Consider the following 18,441-nt stretch of genomic DNA (forward strand, 5'->3'; position numbering starts at 1 on the left):
TAAGTCTTGGCCCCATCACTGAGTTTGCAAGAAATTATTTTTAATGTGTTACCATTTTTAACACACTCCAGATTGCTGGCTGCCCTTCTTGCCGCGTGGATTTGACCAATTTAGCAGCCAGTGTTGAATGTGTTCCATATTTAAAAAGTGATGCTCACAAAGAAGGAGTATGGGAAGCCGCTTACGTAAGGATTTAGGTGGATGATTAACAACCAAAGCGAAGCTGTGCTTTTTGGTGCCCGTTCTGTAAAAAGTCACTCCTGATGATCATTTCCCAGAATCCTTAGCATTCAGGTGAGGGTTTTGGTGTTGTCTTTGAAGGTACAGAACATTTTCAAAAAAAAAAAAAAAAAAAAAAAACGAGGGAGAGAGAGCTGCATAGGGAGTAATAATTTTCTTTAAAGAATAATTTACACATCCTGTGCTCTAGCCTACTTCGGTTTTTTATTGCATCCCCTTTGAAACCAAGATTTGAAAAATTCTAGGTGGATTTTGGAGTAATTATTAAATATTTCTGGAGTTCATGTGGTGAGATATTTTTCATTTTCCTTCTCTCTCTCTCTCTATATATATATATGTAGGGGGATGTATGTGTTACCACTGCTGAGAACTGGCTTCTCTTCTGTTTTGTTCATTCCGGCAGCTTCTTTGCAGAGGTGCTCAGCCTCCTCCATAGGTGTATACCTTGACTTCCTGATTCAGAAACTTCCCTGCCCCCTCTCACACCGAGCCTAGGCCCTGTTCCTCACTCCCCATTCCTATCTCTGGAAATCTGCCTACTAATCAGCCAGGGCTCAGCAACTTTCTGTTTGAATACGTACACATTGCTTAGTTTGAAAGTGTTCCCTTGCGATTTATGAATCACATCTATCGTCCTGTTAATTAAGCACAATTATTACGTCATTTCCTATTCCCTGATACCTGTACCCAGGTACAGGAAATGACTCGGAATTCGCTAGAGTAGTTTCAGATGGAAGGTGGGAAGCAGGAACGGAAAATCTCACGAAGAGACGGCCACATTCCTCTAGCACCCTCTCCAGATCAGGCCCGTTCGAACCTTGGCTCAAGGTGTTCTGGGAGCTGGTTACACACACTGAGGTCCAAGGGGACCGCAGCCTGTGCGGGAGACATGGGCTGTTTCTTTTTCTTTTCTTCCCTTTCACTAATTTTTATATTCCCCAAATGAATGAGACCATATAATGTTTTTCCTTCTCCGATTGACTCATTTCACTCAGCATCATACTCTCCAGGTCCATCCACGTCGAAGCACATGGTGGGGATCTGTCGTTTCTAACGACTGAGGAATATCCCACTGTATTCAGAGACCACAGCTTCTCTATCCATCATCTTTCGATGGACATGGGCTGTTCCTTTTCCGCTCCCCACTCTCTCCTGAGTTCAGCATAACCAAATTCAGGGAGCAGTAGGACAATTCCAGTGGGGTACTTAAAAAATATTTTTAAATTTGAGTCTCATTGACACACAATGTCACATTATCAGGTGTACAGCACAGGGATCCAACATTCCCTACGTGTGCCTTTATCCCCCTGACTTATTCATGCATTCCATAGCTGTAAGCCTATATGTCCCCTCCCCTTCACCCATGTTGTCCATCCTACCACCTCCTCCCCTCTGACAACCACAGTTTGTTCTCTGTATTTTTAGGTCTTATTCTGCTGTTTTTGTTTTTCGTTTATTTTATTGTTGTAGATTCCACATATAAGTGAGATCCTATGGTATTTGTCTTTGTCAGTCTGACTTGTTTCATTTAGCATAATACCCTCTACATGCATCCATATGGTTGCAGATGGCAAGATCTCATCCTTTCTTTTGTCTGCATGATATCTCATTATCTTTATCTATATCTGTCTCTGTGCCACATTTTTCTTACCCATTTGTCTATCAGCGGACACCTGGGCTGCTTCCATATCTTGGCTCTTGTAAATAATGCTGCAATAAACACAGGGGTACATATATTTGAATTAGTGTTTTCATTTTCCTTGGGTAAATACCTAGTGCTACAATTATTGCATTATATGGTATTTCTATTTTTATTTTTTTGAGGAACCTCCATAATGTTTTCCATGGTGGCTATACTAATTTATATTTCCACCAGTAGCACACGACAGTTCCTTTTTCTCCACATCCTTGCTAACATTCATTTCTTCTCTTTTTGACGTTAGCCATTCTGACAGGTACAAGGTAATATCTCATTGTGCTTTTCAGTTACATTTTCCTGATGGTTAGAGATGTTGAGCATCTTTGCATGTATCTGTTGGCCATCTGTATGTCTTTTTTGGAAAAAAAAAGTCTATTCAGGTCCTCTGCCCATTTTTGAATTGGGTGTATTTAAAGATTCATTTCAGCATTGAGGAAGTAGCTCATGACTTTTATTTTTTTTTTTTTTATTTATTTTTTTTTTTTAGCTCATGACTTTTACCTTAAATCATACATTGGACCAATATATCGGGTGTCAATAAAAATCTATCTTCAGGCAGCTGATAAAGGTCGTTGACATTCACAACATGATAGTATTTATCAGGCTAAAGTAGTACTTCCAAAATTAATCACTTAAAAACGCAGCATATTCTGTAAATTTTTCAAGCTCCTTCAACTTGTTCTGGAAAATGTCTATTGTAGATGTTAATTATTGACTACTATGACGCATAAGAGCGCACACTATAAACATCAGTTTCACAGTACTACAATTTGGCTTCTCACATTAACAGAACATTCAAGGGAAAATGCAAGTTTTGTGCAAAACATCAAGTGTGGCTGAACATCATACTGGATACTTGGGCCAACACGGAGAGCACATTAGGTAAGACCACAACTCACTTCAAATACATGAGATAGAAGTAATGCGTGGCTGTCTGCTTTTTGTGGCAGCAACACAGTTTTAAGATTATAACAGACAGAAGCACAAGGAAGATAAAAAGTTGACCTCTGGTAATTCCATGGAATAGCACTGAAGTGTCAAACTATGAGAAAAAGCAATAACAGAAGTTTTGAAAAATATTTTCACTAGGAGGAATTATCTATTATTTATTAAATTATGTTGAGTTCCATCTATATGCCCAATTCTCCATTAGGCTTGGAAATACAGAGATCCTCACTGTCTAGCAGGACAGACCAACATGCCTAGTCAGTCCTTCCTGGGAGCGATCAGGGCAGGCTCTCTGAAGGAGAAGAACTTCGTCTTCAAGCAGGTAGGGATTTTCTAGACAAATGAGGCAACTCTGAGGAAAAAACAGCATTTGGAAAGTTGTAGGTGAGGAAGGGCATGAGGTATTCTGAGAACGACACGCTTATCAGAGGAAAGGTGGCCTTTTCCGAAGGTAATTAGATATTGCCGAGGCCTGGTGTGCCCTGCATACCTGCTTCCTTGATTAGAGCTTATCCCATAACAACGGATCAATGGTACCAAAAGATTCATTTCATCATTTAAATGAGTTTACTTAAATGAGTTGGCTGCTGTTTGTGTTTTTGTCTTTCTTTATCATGTTTTCCCACATCAGATGGTCTCATGAATCATAACACACATGCAAATGAGGAAAAGCATATTGAACATTTTTCTCCTAAAAATGTCACTTTGTAGTGTGTATAAAGTTCCCACAAATTGATAGGTCACGTAGATTGGAGCAGAGTTTTAGATGTGGGAGGGCTATGCATTTGAAAGATGAGGAAAGTGAAGTCTAGAAAAGTTTAAGTGACCTGCCCACGAGACCTGACAGGTCCTTCACCAGAGGCAAAAAGGAAAGACAGCATCAGCTCTCTCATCCTTGGTTATTTTGCCTGCTTGGAGTCAAGTTCATTGATGATAGAAGGAAAGTTCCCATTTTTCCAGATGCCGAGAAGTACAGGAAGAGGCATCTTCAGCTCTGGAGATGCTGAGGCACAGTACTCCATGTGCAGCTGCCACTTCTTTTGATTTCAGAAGATAACAATTTCTACTAAGAGGAAAATAAAATCCAAAATTATAGAAAGGCAGGAAATGATGATGACACACAGTCTTTTGTTGATTTTTCAGGTGGTTAATTATCAGTTGAATTAATGGTCATTTATCCTTTTCCTGCTTAGAAATTGTTCAGTTCCAATTTTGAAAAGTTAAAGTCAGAAATGTTTTCTGAAGTGAGGAATGCAGAGGGGGAAGAGAGCTAATTATCAAAGCATAGACAGAAAAGAGGTTTTGCAAATCAGCTAGCATTGTTAATAGAAATATTAAATAGAAGACTTTGTTGGCTTTCATGAACCAAGTGTTAAACGCTTAATTCTTACACGGATAATTGGGAAACTTACTATTATCCTATTAATCTGTCAACAATTTTACTTGCTTATGGAAAAAAAATAGGGTAATTATGGTATCACTATACAGATGGCTCCCAGCTTATGATGGTTCGACTTTCAACTTTATGATGGTGCAAAGGTGGTTCAGATTCAGTAAGCGTCACCCTTTGAAGTTGGAATTTTGATTTTTTCCTCGGCTAGTGATATACAGTATGATACTCTCTCGTGATCCTGGGCAGCAACAGTGAACCACAGCTCCCGGTCAGCCATGCGCTCTCAAATGTAAACCGCTGAAACACTTGCAATCACTCTTTGCCCATATGACCATTCTGTTTTTCACTCTTGGTACCGTGTTCAACAAATTACATGAAATATTCAATGCTTTATCATAAAATAGCCTGCATGGTACATGATTTTTGCCCAGCTGTAGGCTAATGTAAGTGTTCTAAGAACATTTAGAGTAGGCTAGGCTAAGCTATGCTGTTCATTAGGGTAGGTGTGTTAAATGCATTTTTGACTCAGGCTATTTTCAGTTTATGATGGGTTTATCAGGACATAATTCCACAGAAGGTCAAGAAAGATCTGTATGGTGATGATACCTTTTAGTCCTGCAAAGTGTTGCTCCGTGGAGAGGGGGGCAGTCAGAGAAGGATAGGAGCAAACCCCTCTAAGTCAAGCCCTAAGATAAGGGCCATCCTCACCCAAGTCTAAGGCCAGCACAGGATTGTGGATAGGACACACGACGTAGACATAAGGAGTCTGGGGAAATGATGACGCATCCAGTTGGAAATGTTCTAGAGGGAATTGGAAATTTCAGCTTGAAAATCAGGGTTGAGTATGTAAATTTGGGTCTGTTTTTTAGAATTGATCATGGAAGCCTGGAGACTGAGTGAAATTTCCACGGAAAAAGAATATGGGGTGGAAATAAAGAAGACGATTGAGATAAACTTGGGAAATGTCTGCACATATGTAATTTATTGATTTAGATAACACTGTCCTTACAAATTATCATTTTATTTATTATTATTTTTACCATAACAACAATTATGATTTATGGAACCACTAGGCACCAGGCAGTCTGTATGGATTAGCTCATTTTATCCCCACATTTCTTTGAAGTGACTTATGATTAGCCCCGTATTACAGGTGAGAGAATTGCTATAGCTTGATTATTTTCCTTGCATTTCTACTCAATAAACAAAGAATAGCAACCATGGCAAAGAAACTGCTCACTTTTGCTTTCCTGTCGTATAGCTTATTCTCATTTATGTACAGATCCTCCTAAGAAGAGAGTAGAGACCTGCCATGGGTGTGAAATAGTAGATTGCCTGAGGTGAAGGGAGTGCCTGCTTGGAAATTGGTTTTTGTCGAAATGACGTGAAAATTGTTGACATTTGTCTGGAAGCAAGAGAACCGGATTTACCTCTCCCCGTGTAGGTGGATGAACTAAACTCTCCCCCAGCTTCTCTCTGTCTCTGAGTTATTACGTAACTCAAGGAACAGTAGCAGCAGACAGAGGATGCATTTCCAGGTGCTCAGGGACGGTTGTTGAATCATCAACAGACTCATGACATTTCTAATGTTTGGTGTTGCTAAACAAATTGTGCATAGGTGTAGTCATTCGTACCGTCCCCCAAGGTAATATGGGCTCCTTTTGGTGATGTATGAAAATCAAAGTTCTTTTAGATATTTTAATATGAGCATTACACTGGAAAACACTGGAGAAAGAACTCTTACTTCCGAGGCAATGTATTTTATTTAAGAACAAATGGCATTATTTTCAGTAACAAGTAAATTGTGCTGTTCCTGTGGAAAAGAGTACAACAAATGCACTTAGTATTAAGTAATCATAGAAATACATATAGTTTTCCTCCCTTGGGAAAAAAAAAGTTCAAAAGTTAAAAAGTTTAAAGGAAAATTTAAAAGAGTTGTAGAGGTAAGGAATTTTAATAAACTAAAACCTGGTGACATTCTACAATCTTTGCATACTTGGACCTCTTTTGTTCTATGATGCCCATATATAAATATAAATAAATACATTTTCATATATAGGCATAATATGACATTTGAAATTATTTCTGATGACTCGAGTTTGCAAATGTGGATCACTCAGGATGGGCTGTGTTATGCTAGAGAAGCACTGAGGGAAAAAAAAGAGAGAAGCACTGAGGGGGGCACTTGACGGGATGAGCACTGGGTGTTATACTATATGTTGGCAAATTGCACACCAATAAAAAATAAATTTATAAAAAAATAAAAAAATTAAGAAATAATAAAAAAATAAAAAAGAAATAAACAAATTCAACTTTTAAAGGCTTAAAAGAACAAAAGCATGTTTCTCCCTCAAGATACACGTCCACAGTGGATTGGCTGGGGTGCTAATCAAAATCTTTACAGCTGGAGACGAAGATGAAGGAGTTTCTGCAATCTGCAGCTTAGTCAGTCAGTGGCAATGGCAGAGAAACCTTGCGAATTCTGTACTATCAGAGCATCTACTCAATATTTGGTGACTGGCACTGATGACTAGCACACTAGCCCTGGATGTACGCGTTCAGAGGCAAGGGTGAGGTTTGGGTGTTCATGGATCATCTTCACAACTTTTAAAGGCAGGTCATATTCTTGCAGCTTCTTATGAACATATTATCTCATTTGTTTAAATAAGTAAGCATTTTTCTAATGAGGTCAAGATGAAATTTGCATTACAGTTTTGCTCTGTTTCACCTCACTTTGTTCCTCAAATAAAACTGTTTTTCTAAGTCTAGTCTTGTAAAGAGTATAATCTGGGAATTGAGGTAAGTGATTAAGAATGGACTTACCCCTGGGGCCCCGGGGTGGCTCAGTCAGTTAGGCATCTGACTCTTGATTTCAGCTCAGGTCATGATCTCAGGGTCACGAGATCGAGCCCTGAGCCCTGTGTTCATGGAGCCTGTGTAAGACTCTCCCTCTACCCGTCTCCCCCACTCACTGTCTTGCATATACTCCCTCTCTCTCTCAAATAAATACATAAATAAACAAATAATAGAATAGAATAGAATAGAATAGAATAGAATAGAATAGAATAGAATAGAATAGATTTACTCCTAAAAATGTCAACAATTTTTACTATGTTCATAGGGAGATTTGGGGTCAACTTGAACTATGAAACTCGACATTATTTTTATTTGATTTTTTAGAAGTGTTTTGGTACATTTTAGAATCCAGAGCGACACTGGTTTCTATTTGTTAAATATCACAACAAATGTTGGAGAGCTTATTGTTTTGAATCTTTAAGCTAAATAAAGATCAGAGAGCCACGGTACAGTCCTCTTGGAAGGATGCACAAATTTGTCCTACGCTGATTTGAAAGCAGACTGTCTTTTAAGAAAAGCTTTAAGATTGCTGCTGAGCATGGAGAGCATTTGTCTTGTGCGTGTATTCATGCAACTGAAATTGAACTCATTCAGATTGTAAGACGGATGATATATTTGCAATACATTTTGAACATTGTCCTCCAAAGATAAAAGGGTGAATGGCACAATCACTTTTTAGACCTATAATTCTGGGCACCATGTGCTGAAATGATTTTCTGATTCACTTATTTCTTGAGGCTCTGTTCCTGACATGTGTTTCATTTGCTTTCTAAGTGCATTAATTAGCGGCATCGGAATCTCTTTCTTAGCACTAATACATAAAAAAAAAATCCTCATACTTACCATTATGGTTTATAGCAGTTAATATACAGCAAAAAATTGTAAGATTTTCTCCAATTACATAAGGCAGCGGGCGAACAGGTGAGTTGCCTTTGAACAAAATCAAAAGATCTGACTTTACCAAGCCTCTTTTCATCCAATTATCCATTTCACAATTATAGCTGATTACATAAATTTCTAGATTCTAAATATATGTTTCGTGTTTATCCAAGTATTTTGATAAATTCCATTCTTACTCTTACTCTACTAACTTCTATTAAATGTTTCCTTTGTTTTGTGAATAATTTATATGCGCCTTTTCTTTTTCCATCAAATAGTTACTGAGTATCTATCTTACTCTGTGGCAGGCTGCTGAGCTTTAACTGACATCTAGTCCCTCCTTCTCCAAGCTTGCTGTCTGGTAAGGGAGACAACCATTAATCAAATAATTGCACACTTGAAAGTTGCTGCCTTTAGAAGTGCTGTGAGCTGGGGGAACACGGGATGATTAGAACATGTAACAGGGAGATCTCATCTTGTTGGGGTAGACTGGGGTTCTCTGAAAAAGAGCAGGATGGTTAGAGACCTGAAAGAGAGAGGAGCTAGCAGCAGGTGGAGACAAACAGTGTCCCAGCAAGGGGCGCAGCCTGTGCAACGACGACACTGACACCAGAATGCTGGGGAGCTGAGCTAGGCCTGCAAAGGGCAGAGCCAAGAGCAATAATAAGAGAAACAGTGGCCTCCTGCTAAGGGGGTGGAGAGGCCTGTCACATGCATGCACAGGTCTCCAGTGGATGTTCATTACCCTGTGGACTAGGAGGCCTTTGAATGCTTTTAAGCTGAAAAATAATATGCAATTTGAGTTTTGAAGAGAATCATTCCAGTTGTTCTGCAAAGAAAGATTGGAGCTGGGCGAGATGGGTGCAGAGATCAGGTGGGAGGGCCTCGTTATTCCTGGGCCACCGATGACGCTAGCTTGGTCCAGGATGGTGATGGTGGCATCAGGGACAAGGGGATACGTCCTAGTAATAATCAGAAAATGAAAGGAACGTGGTGATAAATTGAAAATAGAAATGAGATATCTGTAACACAATTTTCTGAGGTCTGTTCTCAGTGCAGCCTGACTCAGGATTCAATGTCTGGCGGTTGAGACAAAAGTAAATTAAAAAAAAAAAATCATGTATTTAAAATCTTCCCATGCACTAAAAATGGATGAATAATGTGTTTGTTTGCTTATTGATTTTATCCAGCCTAATCAATGCATTAATGTCAATATTTTGCGAAGAAATTGAGAACTGGCCTTTCAAATCCTGTCTCCTTTGGAGACACAGTCCACCTCTCACTAGGGTCTTGCTTCATTTGGTGTGGTCTTTCCCCTTAGCCTGCGACTGTGGAATTGGCAGCAAAGGTGACCTTCATACAGGCTTGTTAAAAAAAATCTGCTCAAGAGAAACTGTATTCTGTTCGGAGAAGGCCAGGGCCATTTTACTCAGGTGTGGCTCAGATAATAGGAAATCACGTTATAATAATGTTGAAAGCTACATCATCACCTTGCACTCATAAAAGAGAAATGATTTCTCATAGGCTACGCAAATGTGCACCAGCAGCTACCGTGGCAGATTGGCCTAACACCATTTCAAGTCTTTTTTATTTTTTTCCAAGTTTTTGATGCTAGATAAGCATGTCTTGTTTATGTAAGATTTATCATTCTTCTGGCTGATATCCAAGAACTTCCCTAAGTCACAGCATTAGTTTCCCAGGAAAATCTATTCATTCTGACACAAACGTGTTTCAACTGAGAAGTTGGATGAAGGCCTTTTCCTTCTGTTCCCTCCCGTCGCCCCCCCCCCCCCCCCCCCCCCCCCGCCGCCGTCCTCTTCTATCCTCCCATCCCTACCCCTTCCCCTTCTGATCCCCCTCCCCCCCTCCCTCCCCTTTGCTTTCCTCTCTGTTTTAAAGAGTGACCACTTTTCTTGGTAACGACTCCTTTGGCAATGACTCTTTCATACCCTCATCATTTTATCTGTTAGAATGTCTGTTGACTTTTTCAAACTATATCCAGAATCCAGACGGTTCTTACCACCTCCACCATTATAGCTCTCATTTAAATCAACATCATCTCCAGCCTATGTTATTGCAATAACCTCTGACTAGTCTTCTGGCGTTTAAGCTTGCCCCAGGGTTATATTCTCCCCACAGTAGTGAGTGACCCTTGAGCAACGTCCCCTGTAGCAGAACACTCCTGCAAGTAGATGGTTCCTTGGCTGTCCCTCTCAGAGTAGAGGCTGGGTCCCTATCATAGTCCTAAGGACACTGCATTATTACTGCACGTGGGCTCACCTCCTTCTCTCATCCTCTCATCCTCTCATCAAGGAGCTCACACCCTGCCCTCCTTGCTGCCTCTCAGACATTCCAAGCATCCTCCCACATTAAGACTTCTTGGTTGCTATTTTTAATGCCTGGATGTTCTTCTTCCAGATATTGTGATTCGTTCCTTCACTTTTTTTCAGGGATGTACTCAATAATTGTCTGATCAGAAAGGCCTTTTCTGACCACTTATCTAAAAGAGCACCTTTCCTATCATTCTCAATTACTTTTTCCTGCCTTAATTATCTTGGTTGTACATATCAATGTCTTAACATATATGTGAGTTTATTTACCTCTTTCTTTTTTCTGCTGGAGTGTAAGCCCTATGATAGTTGGGGCTTTGACTTTTGTTCAGCCTAGCATCCCCAGCATTTAGAATAGTGCCTCATATCTACCAGGTACTCAATTACTTTTTTTTATTTTATTTATTTATTCATAGAGATGCAGAGAGAGAGAGAGAGAGAGAGAGAGAGAGAGACAGAGAGAGGCAGAGACACAGGCAGAGGGAGAAGCAGGCACCATTCAGAGAGCCCGATGTGGGACTTGATCCAGGGTCTCCAGGATCACGCCCTGGGCTGCAAGCGGTGCTAAACCGCTGCACCACCGGGGTTGCCGGTTTGGTTTACTTTTGGTTTAAGGAAATTACTTTTGGTTTAAGGAAAATATTCCTTAGGTACTCAATTACTTTTTGTTTAAGGGATAAATATTGCTATAATTCACATTTTCTAGAAGACAAAAAAGGCAGAGAACTGATTATTCCCTAAAGACAGCAGAAGAAATGAATCTCTGCCCACAGTGATTTTAGGATGTTTGACCTCCAGAACCATAGGAGAGAACACATTTCTGTTGCTTTAAGACACACTAAATTGGTGATAGTTTGTTTCAACAGCAATAAAAAACTGATAAGCTTCTGGAGCTATCTAAGATGCAGCCTCGTAATCCTTTTTCACTCAGTGCTTCAGGTATGTATGGGTTGGAATTGGCATACATGGTAGTCAGTGTTGTTCACTAAATATTTATGGATTTTCTTTTGAGTATATGGTGGGATTGTGTGTTACTGCCCCCTTGAAGTTAGGTGTGTCCATGTGGCTTTCTTAGATGATTAGTTAGTAGAAGTAGCATAGGTAACTTCCAGGTGAAGTTTATAACCCCTTGCAAATTTTGCCATACTGCCATTTTTCTTGTTGGAGTGTAGAACCTTGAAATAAATAAATAAATAAATAAATAAATAAATAAATAAATAAATAAATAATAAAGAAATTCATTATATAAATTTATTTATTTATTTGTTTGTTTGTTTATTTATTTATTTATGTATTTATGTATTTGTGGAGCGAGGGAGAGAGAATCCCAGCAGACTCCCCGCCAAGCACGGAGCCCACAGTGGGGCTTGATCCCCTGACTCTGAGACCACAACCCTAAGATCACAACCTGAGCTGAAACCAAGAATCTAATGCTCAACCAACTGCACAACCAGGTTTCCCACAAGTGTGGAATCTTGATGAGACATTCTCTCCATGAGCCTAGCCTCCTGAGAAAATAATGAGCACATTTCCTCAGCCGACACCAATGGACTTGTAGTGTGAGTAAGAGATCATTTTGTGCAAGCTGCTGAGATTTGGGGGTCATTTTGCCTAAATAGTAAAATCTAGCTCAAAGATTCTCAAGCATTTTGATCTTAGTATCTTTTTTACAATCTTAAAAAATCTTGATATCCCAAAGAGTTCTTGTTTATGTGGGATTATCTATCAATATTGATCATGCTAGGAATTAAAATAGGCATTCTTAAATAATTCACTTAAAAGTAAATCCATTTTATGTTCACATAAAAAATATTTTCATGAAAAAAACTGTATTTTCCAAAGCAAAAATAGTTTTATGAAGATAGTGGCCCTTTTATAGATATTTGTAAATATTTTTAATGTTTGACTTTATGCAAGCCAGCTGGATTCTCATATCTGCTTTCACAGCATTCAGACTGTTGCCATTTGTTGTGGCTGAAGTATATGGAAAAGATCCAGCCTCTCATAATTATATTATATAGTTGTAAAGGAAGAAGTATTTTAATACCCTTTTCAGATAATTGTGGATATTCTTCTTTGATATTACACTAGAACTCTGTAAGCAGTAGTTTTTTAAAGATGAGTTGCAAGGCAGAAATGAAATCATATTAATGAACTTCTCACTGTTACATGAGATCCATTAGTGTGTCTTTTTTTTTTTTTATTATTCAGGTATAATTAACATACACTGTTATATTAGCTTCAGGCATTAACAATATAATGATTCAACAATTCTATACATTTCTCAGCATTCGACCGTAAGATTCCTAGAAGAAAACATAAGCAACACTTTATTTGACAAGAGCTATAGAAACATTTTTCTAAATATTACTCCTCTGGCAAGGAAAATAAAAGCAAATTTAAGCTACTGGGACTAAATCAAAATAAAAAGCTTCTGCAGGGATCCCTGGGTGGCACAGTGCTTTGGCACCTGCCTTTGGCCCAGGGCGCGATCCTGGAGACCCGGGATCGAATCCCACATCGGGCTCCCGGTGCATGGAGCCTGCTTCTCCCTCTGCCTGTGTCTCTGCCTCTCTCTCTCTCTCTCTGTGACTATCATAAATAAATAAAAAAAAATTTAAAAAAAAGAAAAAAGAAAAAAGCTTCTGCAGCTAAAGAAACTGTCAACAAAACAAAAGGGCAATTTACTGAATGGGAAAAGATATTGACAAATGACATATCTGATAGTGGGTTAATATCCCAAATATATAAAGAACTTATTCAACTCAAAACCAAAAATACAAATAATCTAACTAAAAAGGGGCAGAGGACTCAAAAAGACATTTTTCCAAGACAGAAAACATCCGGATGACCAACAAACACCTGAAGAGATGTTCACCATACTAATCATCGGAGAAATACAAATCAAAACCATAATGAGATACACTTCACACCTGTCAGGATGGCTAAGGCCATTGGTCTGTCTTGCCCGTAAATGCATGTAGGCCTGACTCTGGAAAGGCATCCATTTGGTCGTTTGAAAAACATTGACTCATTGGCTTTTGCAGATCTTCTAAATGTTAACATATTTCATTATACAAGATCAAAACTCAGTTCTTTAGTATTGCTAACAAAACCTTCAAAAAGGTTTTTATGTCAATAAGTTGTTAAAACACTGTTGCCAGACACAAGTTTCACAAAATTCTAGCATTCTTTTGAATATTCAAATTCCATTGAGTTTTGAGTATCAGCATTGTTTTCCTTGAAGTATCAAAACTCAATTTGTCATCAAGAAACACTCGATTCTGCAAATATCAGCAAAATAAGCCTGAATAATTATGTTTTTGGGGTAAACTATTCTTTCACATAAAAATGGTACATAATGAAAAGAACGTAACAACGTGAACAGTATTTCCCGGAGATGACCACATGGCCAGCAGCTTCTGACATGGCTCTTAATGATCCTCACCCCTAGGAAATCATGCCTTTGTGTCACTCTCTCCCCTTGAATGTGGGCTGGAGCTGATGACTTGCTTTTAACAAATAGAATATGGCAAAAATGAGGAGGTGTCACTCCTGTGACTGGATTATAAAAGACTATGATTTCCATCTTGCTGGATTTCTCTCTCTGGTTCTTCTCAAATGCTTGACCCCATGGAGAGGGCGACCTGGCCAAGAACTGAGAGTGCCCTCTGGCCAATAGCTGCAGGGAACTGAGGACCTCAGCCAAGAACCTCAAGTAGCTGAATCCTGCAAACAACCACATGGAAAAGGTTGGAAATGGATCCCTCCCCAGTTAGACCTTGATATGTTTGTGGTCCCAGGTGGCACCTTGATCGCATCCTTGTAAGAAACCTGAGCCAGAAGACCCAGCTAAGCAGTACCTGAATTCTTGACCCACAGAAACCAAGATAATAAATGTGTGTTGTTTTAAGCTGCTAGGTTTTGGGGTAAACTATTCAGAAATGGATAACTAATACAACTATCTACTTCATATATAGAAGTGCTTTATAGATATGTTTAATTTTTGTCACACGGAATATTAAAGTGTGTCCTTAAGTTCCAAGATTTAATGAAAAAAATAATGTATTTTTACTAATTCATCAAAGAACTTCTTAAAACTGGAATTATAGTGCGTGGGGATGACATCGACACAGTCTGCTAGTACCAGTTGGCTCTACTGCCTCAATTGGTTATAAGCACTCAGTGATTCTGTTGCATCTGTACCGTCAGTGCAAATGCCAACATAGTGAAAGAGGACACAAGCCAACACAGTAAAAAGGACAAATGATGTATTGGGAATTGCTTCGATTTCACAGAACTCTTGAAAAGTTTCCCGGGATCCCTCGGGATCTGGGGATCATACCTTCAGAGCTGCTGGTACAGACCATCCCAATGATCACCTGAGATGAATTGTTAACTTGCCATCTCTAGTCAATGTATTACTACATAATAAAGTTGCTTCGGGGATGGCAATGCAAAATGCTCTTCATCTAAAAAAGAAAAGTGGTTTTTACAAAGTTTTGAAACTCTGCCTAGGGAGTACATGCATGTGATGGACTCTGCTTATCGATTCAGGACTCCTGAAGCATGCCTCACTCTCGCGTTTACCACCCGTCCAGGCTTATAAATATCAAAGCAACGTTGGTTATCACTGTTACTTGCTGCTGCTCATATCAGCATCTTATTTCTTGAACAGGGAAGGCAGTGTTTGTATGTTTTTGTGTATGTGTTTGTGTGGGAACGTGTTTTTGTAGGAGTTCTGTAAGAAGGAATCTAGTACAGCTTGGATAAGATTGATGACTATTTCCAAGTACCTAGTCCGTGCCTGGTTCAGCAGCACATATACTAAAACCGAAATGATACAGAGATTAGCATGGCCCCCATGCAAGGATGACATGCAAATCCAAGTACATATTTCACTTGTATCTTATTATTACTAACATTGGTACTGTAGTGAATAATAATAATACCTCCTTAGGGCAAGGAATTTAGAAAATAAATATGTATGAATCAAAAATTATGCATTATTTTCCACCAAGATAAAATCCTTGCTATTTTTTTTGTGTGTGTTTTCTTTCTTTTCATGAATTTGAAATTCAAATGGGTAATATTTTTAAAAAATTTAACAATATTAATGGGCAATTTGAACCCTAGAACTTGCTTTCAAACTTCTGCAGATAGAAGTTCTTGCACTTGCAGGTAAATTAAACACCGAAGTACATTGATTTCATTGTGAAGAATCATGATTTCACATCACAAAGGCATCGGTATTCTATTATCCAAAATATTTTTTAAAAGTTAAAGCTTCTTCACTCTAGGTTAGTTTTGTTTATATTGTTAAACATTTTATGTAAAGTGGTAATAAAATATGTTTTTGGCCTACTTTTTACATGCTGTCCTATATATTTTATAGACTCTAAGTTCACATGCGTGCATGCATCAATATACAAATTATAAAGCAAAGGAAAGACATAGTAAGAAGCACATCATAATTATCTTGTATTTTTAAGTGATGGAGATAACATGTTTCAAGTTCCTGAAGATTGATGTTATTTTATTAATTATGGATCCCTAGATATTAATTATGGATCCCTAGCTATTAATTATGGATCCCTAGATATTACAAGGCAGTCAGCAGTGGTTTAAAATGAAGGTGATATTCCCGTATGCATCCTACTCCAGAGCATGTCATGGTAGATTAACTGAGCTCAGATGTCTCCGCTGTTGATCATTGTCACAGTGGCTGAGCTGATCCTTTGTAGCTGATTGACACGTTATGACCAAAATTAATACTCTAGCCAGACCTCAGATAGACTGTCATGATGAAATCTCTCATTATTTTTCCACCTTGATTTATACCAAAGAGTAGATACAAGTCCCTAAAAACACAATGGAAAAAAATCTGAAAATAAGTAAATATTTTCTGTGGCTGGCTACTTGCTCATTTCTTTTTCACACTTACACCTATTGATTTCAAGATGAAATTAGTTTTAAAAATAAAAGTGTTCTTAAATGGTATAGAAACAGCATGTTCTTCTATCTTTCAGGGGTCAGAGAAGGGTCACTGTATATAGTTATATATACACATATACATATAACTATATATAGAACTGTTTTATGTTTAATGGCCAGGGATTCCTGCTATTAAAAAGCTGGGTTCTAGGCTATTACTGTTCTCATTTATTATTTATGAAGCTCTGTCAGTGTGCATGGTATTTAATGTTCGATGAAATTGTCCCAGACAAATTCCCCTCCCTCAAGAGCCTCCATGCTGAAAACAGGAGAACGATGCAGGTGAGGCGTTGTAGGAAGGACAGAGAGCGATTAAGGGTTGCACACTTGGCATTGATTTGCCCAGTAGGTGGACAGCGAGGGGGACTTGAAGCCCGGGAAATGATTTTGAGATTGAGAAGCCATTCAGTACAGTGAAACCAATAACTAGAAGCAAGGAAAGGCATCCGAAAGGAGATCTCACCCTTTAAGTGAGGAATCTACATCTTCACCTCTGACATTTCTTCATACGCTGGGTTCACCTGGTTTCTCAGCATCACCTTACTTACTCATCGTGTTCCAAACTAGTGGGTCTCAAACTTGAATATCATCAGAGTCCCGTGCAGGCCAGTAGACGTTGTTAAAACCAGTTGTGATTATGGGGCCACATGTTGATCCAAGTATCTGAATCAGCAAGTCTGGGGTCTTGAGTGTGCATTTCTAACAGGACCTCAGGAACTGGTGGTGTTGTTCCTTGGAGCACCTCCGTCCTACACTAGTATCTCCAATTCCTCTTACATCTCGTCCTCCAAACCGCAGCTGAGAGTTATCTCCAATGCTGAGCTCACACTCAGACAATTCCCCGGTTCTGTCTTTGCTTCCCTAGGCATGTCCTTCAGACTCGTGTTAGCTTTCTGACCGACCAGGTACGATCACTCTTCCTATCACTACTCCCAGCAACAAGAGAAACTACAATCACTACTCTGACTACTTTGAACACCTACTATATGCAAGACAATAATCACTCTTATGCGTATTATCTCACTACATAATGCTACTAGATCATCTGTATTATCTCCGCTTACAAGGGAAGAAGTTCATTTGCAGCAAGATTAATTCACTAGCAGTGAGTATCACAGAAAGGATATGAATGAAGGTTTTGTTTTGTTTTGTTTTGTTGACCATTATTTCCTTTTATTTTATAAATTTATTTTTTATTGGTGTTCAACTTGCCAACATATAGAATAACACCCAGTGCTCATCCCATCAAGTGCCCCCCTCAGTGCCCATCACCCAGTCACCCCCACCCCCGCCTGCCTCTCCTTCCACCACCCCTAGTTCGTTTCCCAGAGTTAGGAGTCTCTCACCAAAACCCATGTCTTTATGCCCATCTAGTATTCAGGCCCTGCCCCCAGTCTACCTCTTTCATGCAGTCCCTCATGTGGTGCAATAGTGAGCCTTCTCCCTTCTCTCAACTGCTAATGATCTCCTTTGTATTACAAAGGCCTAGGATGTGATGAGGTGGCATTAGCAATCAGTCCAGAAGGGATAGATTAATCAAGAAATGTCACTTGGATAATTAAATGCTTGTATGACACAACACACAAGTAAGTAGCAGGTGGAATAAAATCCGCAATGTAAAAGATAAAACTGAAAATTTTAAAATAAGATGTAAGAGGCTAAAGTAAAATGTCACACAAGTGTAAACACAAACACCTGTCCAAATAAAAAAAAAAGTTAAAAAAATGAAAGTTAAACCAAAAACCAGGGAAGTTATTTGCAGTGAATTTGAACGGTGAAGGATTAGTTAAGAAAATATATAATTAACTGTCAAATCTTCATGATTCACAAAAGAGGAAAACCAGATGGCCGATATGTTTATAAAAATATGTTTAGAATTCAGAAATAATAAGGGAAATTAATGTTGTATATCAGCACAATATAAGTCCACACACATGAGATTAGTACGTCTGAGCATTTGCAGAGATGTGAGCCCCTGGGAATTCCTGAGGTATGCTGTTTAGCATGTGACTTATTTCAAGTGCTTTGGAAAGAAGTTTGAAATACCTACTAAAGTTGATGATGTAGGTACCTATGACTTAACTCATTCTACTTCTAGGTAA

At 38.8% G+C, this 18,441-nt stretch overlaps 1 protein-coding gene and 1 non-coding gene across 2 annotated transcripts in view; both read left to right on the plus strand.

The window, feature by feature from the left end:
- INPP4B (inositol polyphosphate-4-phosphatase type II B) overlaps window positions 1-18,441 on the plus strand; it is a 709,031-nt gene that overhangs the window by 265,496 nt on the left and 425,094 nt on the right. The window lies entirely within an intron of this gene.
- Window positions 15,149-15,253, plus strand: LOC140612202 (U6 spliceosomal RNA). Its single transcript, XR_012013505.1, has one exon. It is a non-coding gene; the product is annotated as a U6 spliceosomal RNA (small nuclear RNA).

This window comes from Canis lupus, chromosome 20, assembly GCF_048164855.1.
Source record: "Canis lupus baileyi chromosome 20, mCanLup2.hap1, whole genome shotgun sequence".
Classification (NCBI taxonomy): Eukaryota; Metazoa; Chordata; class Mammalia; order Carnivora; family Canidae; genus Canis; species Canis lupus.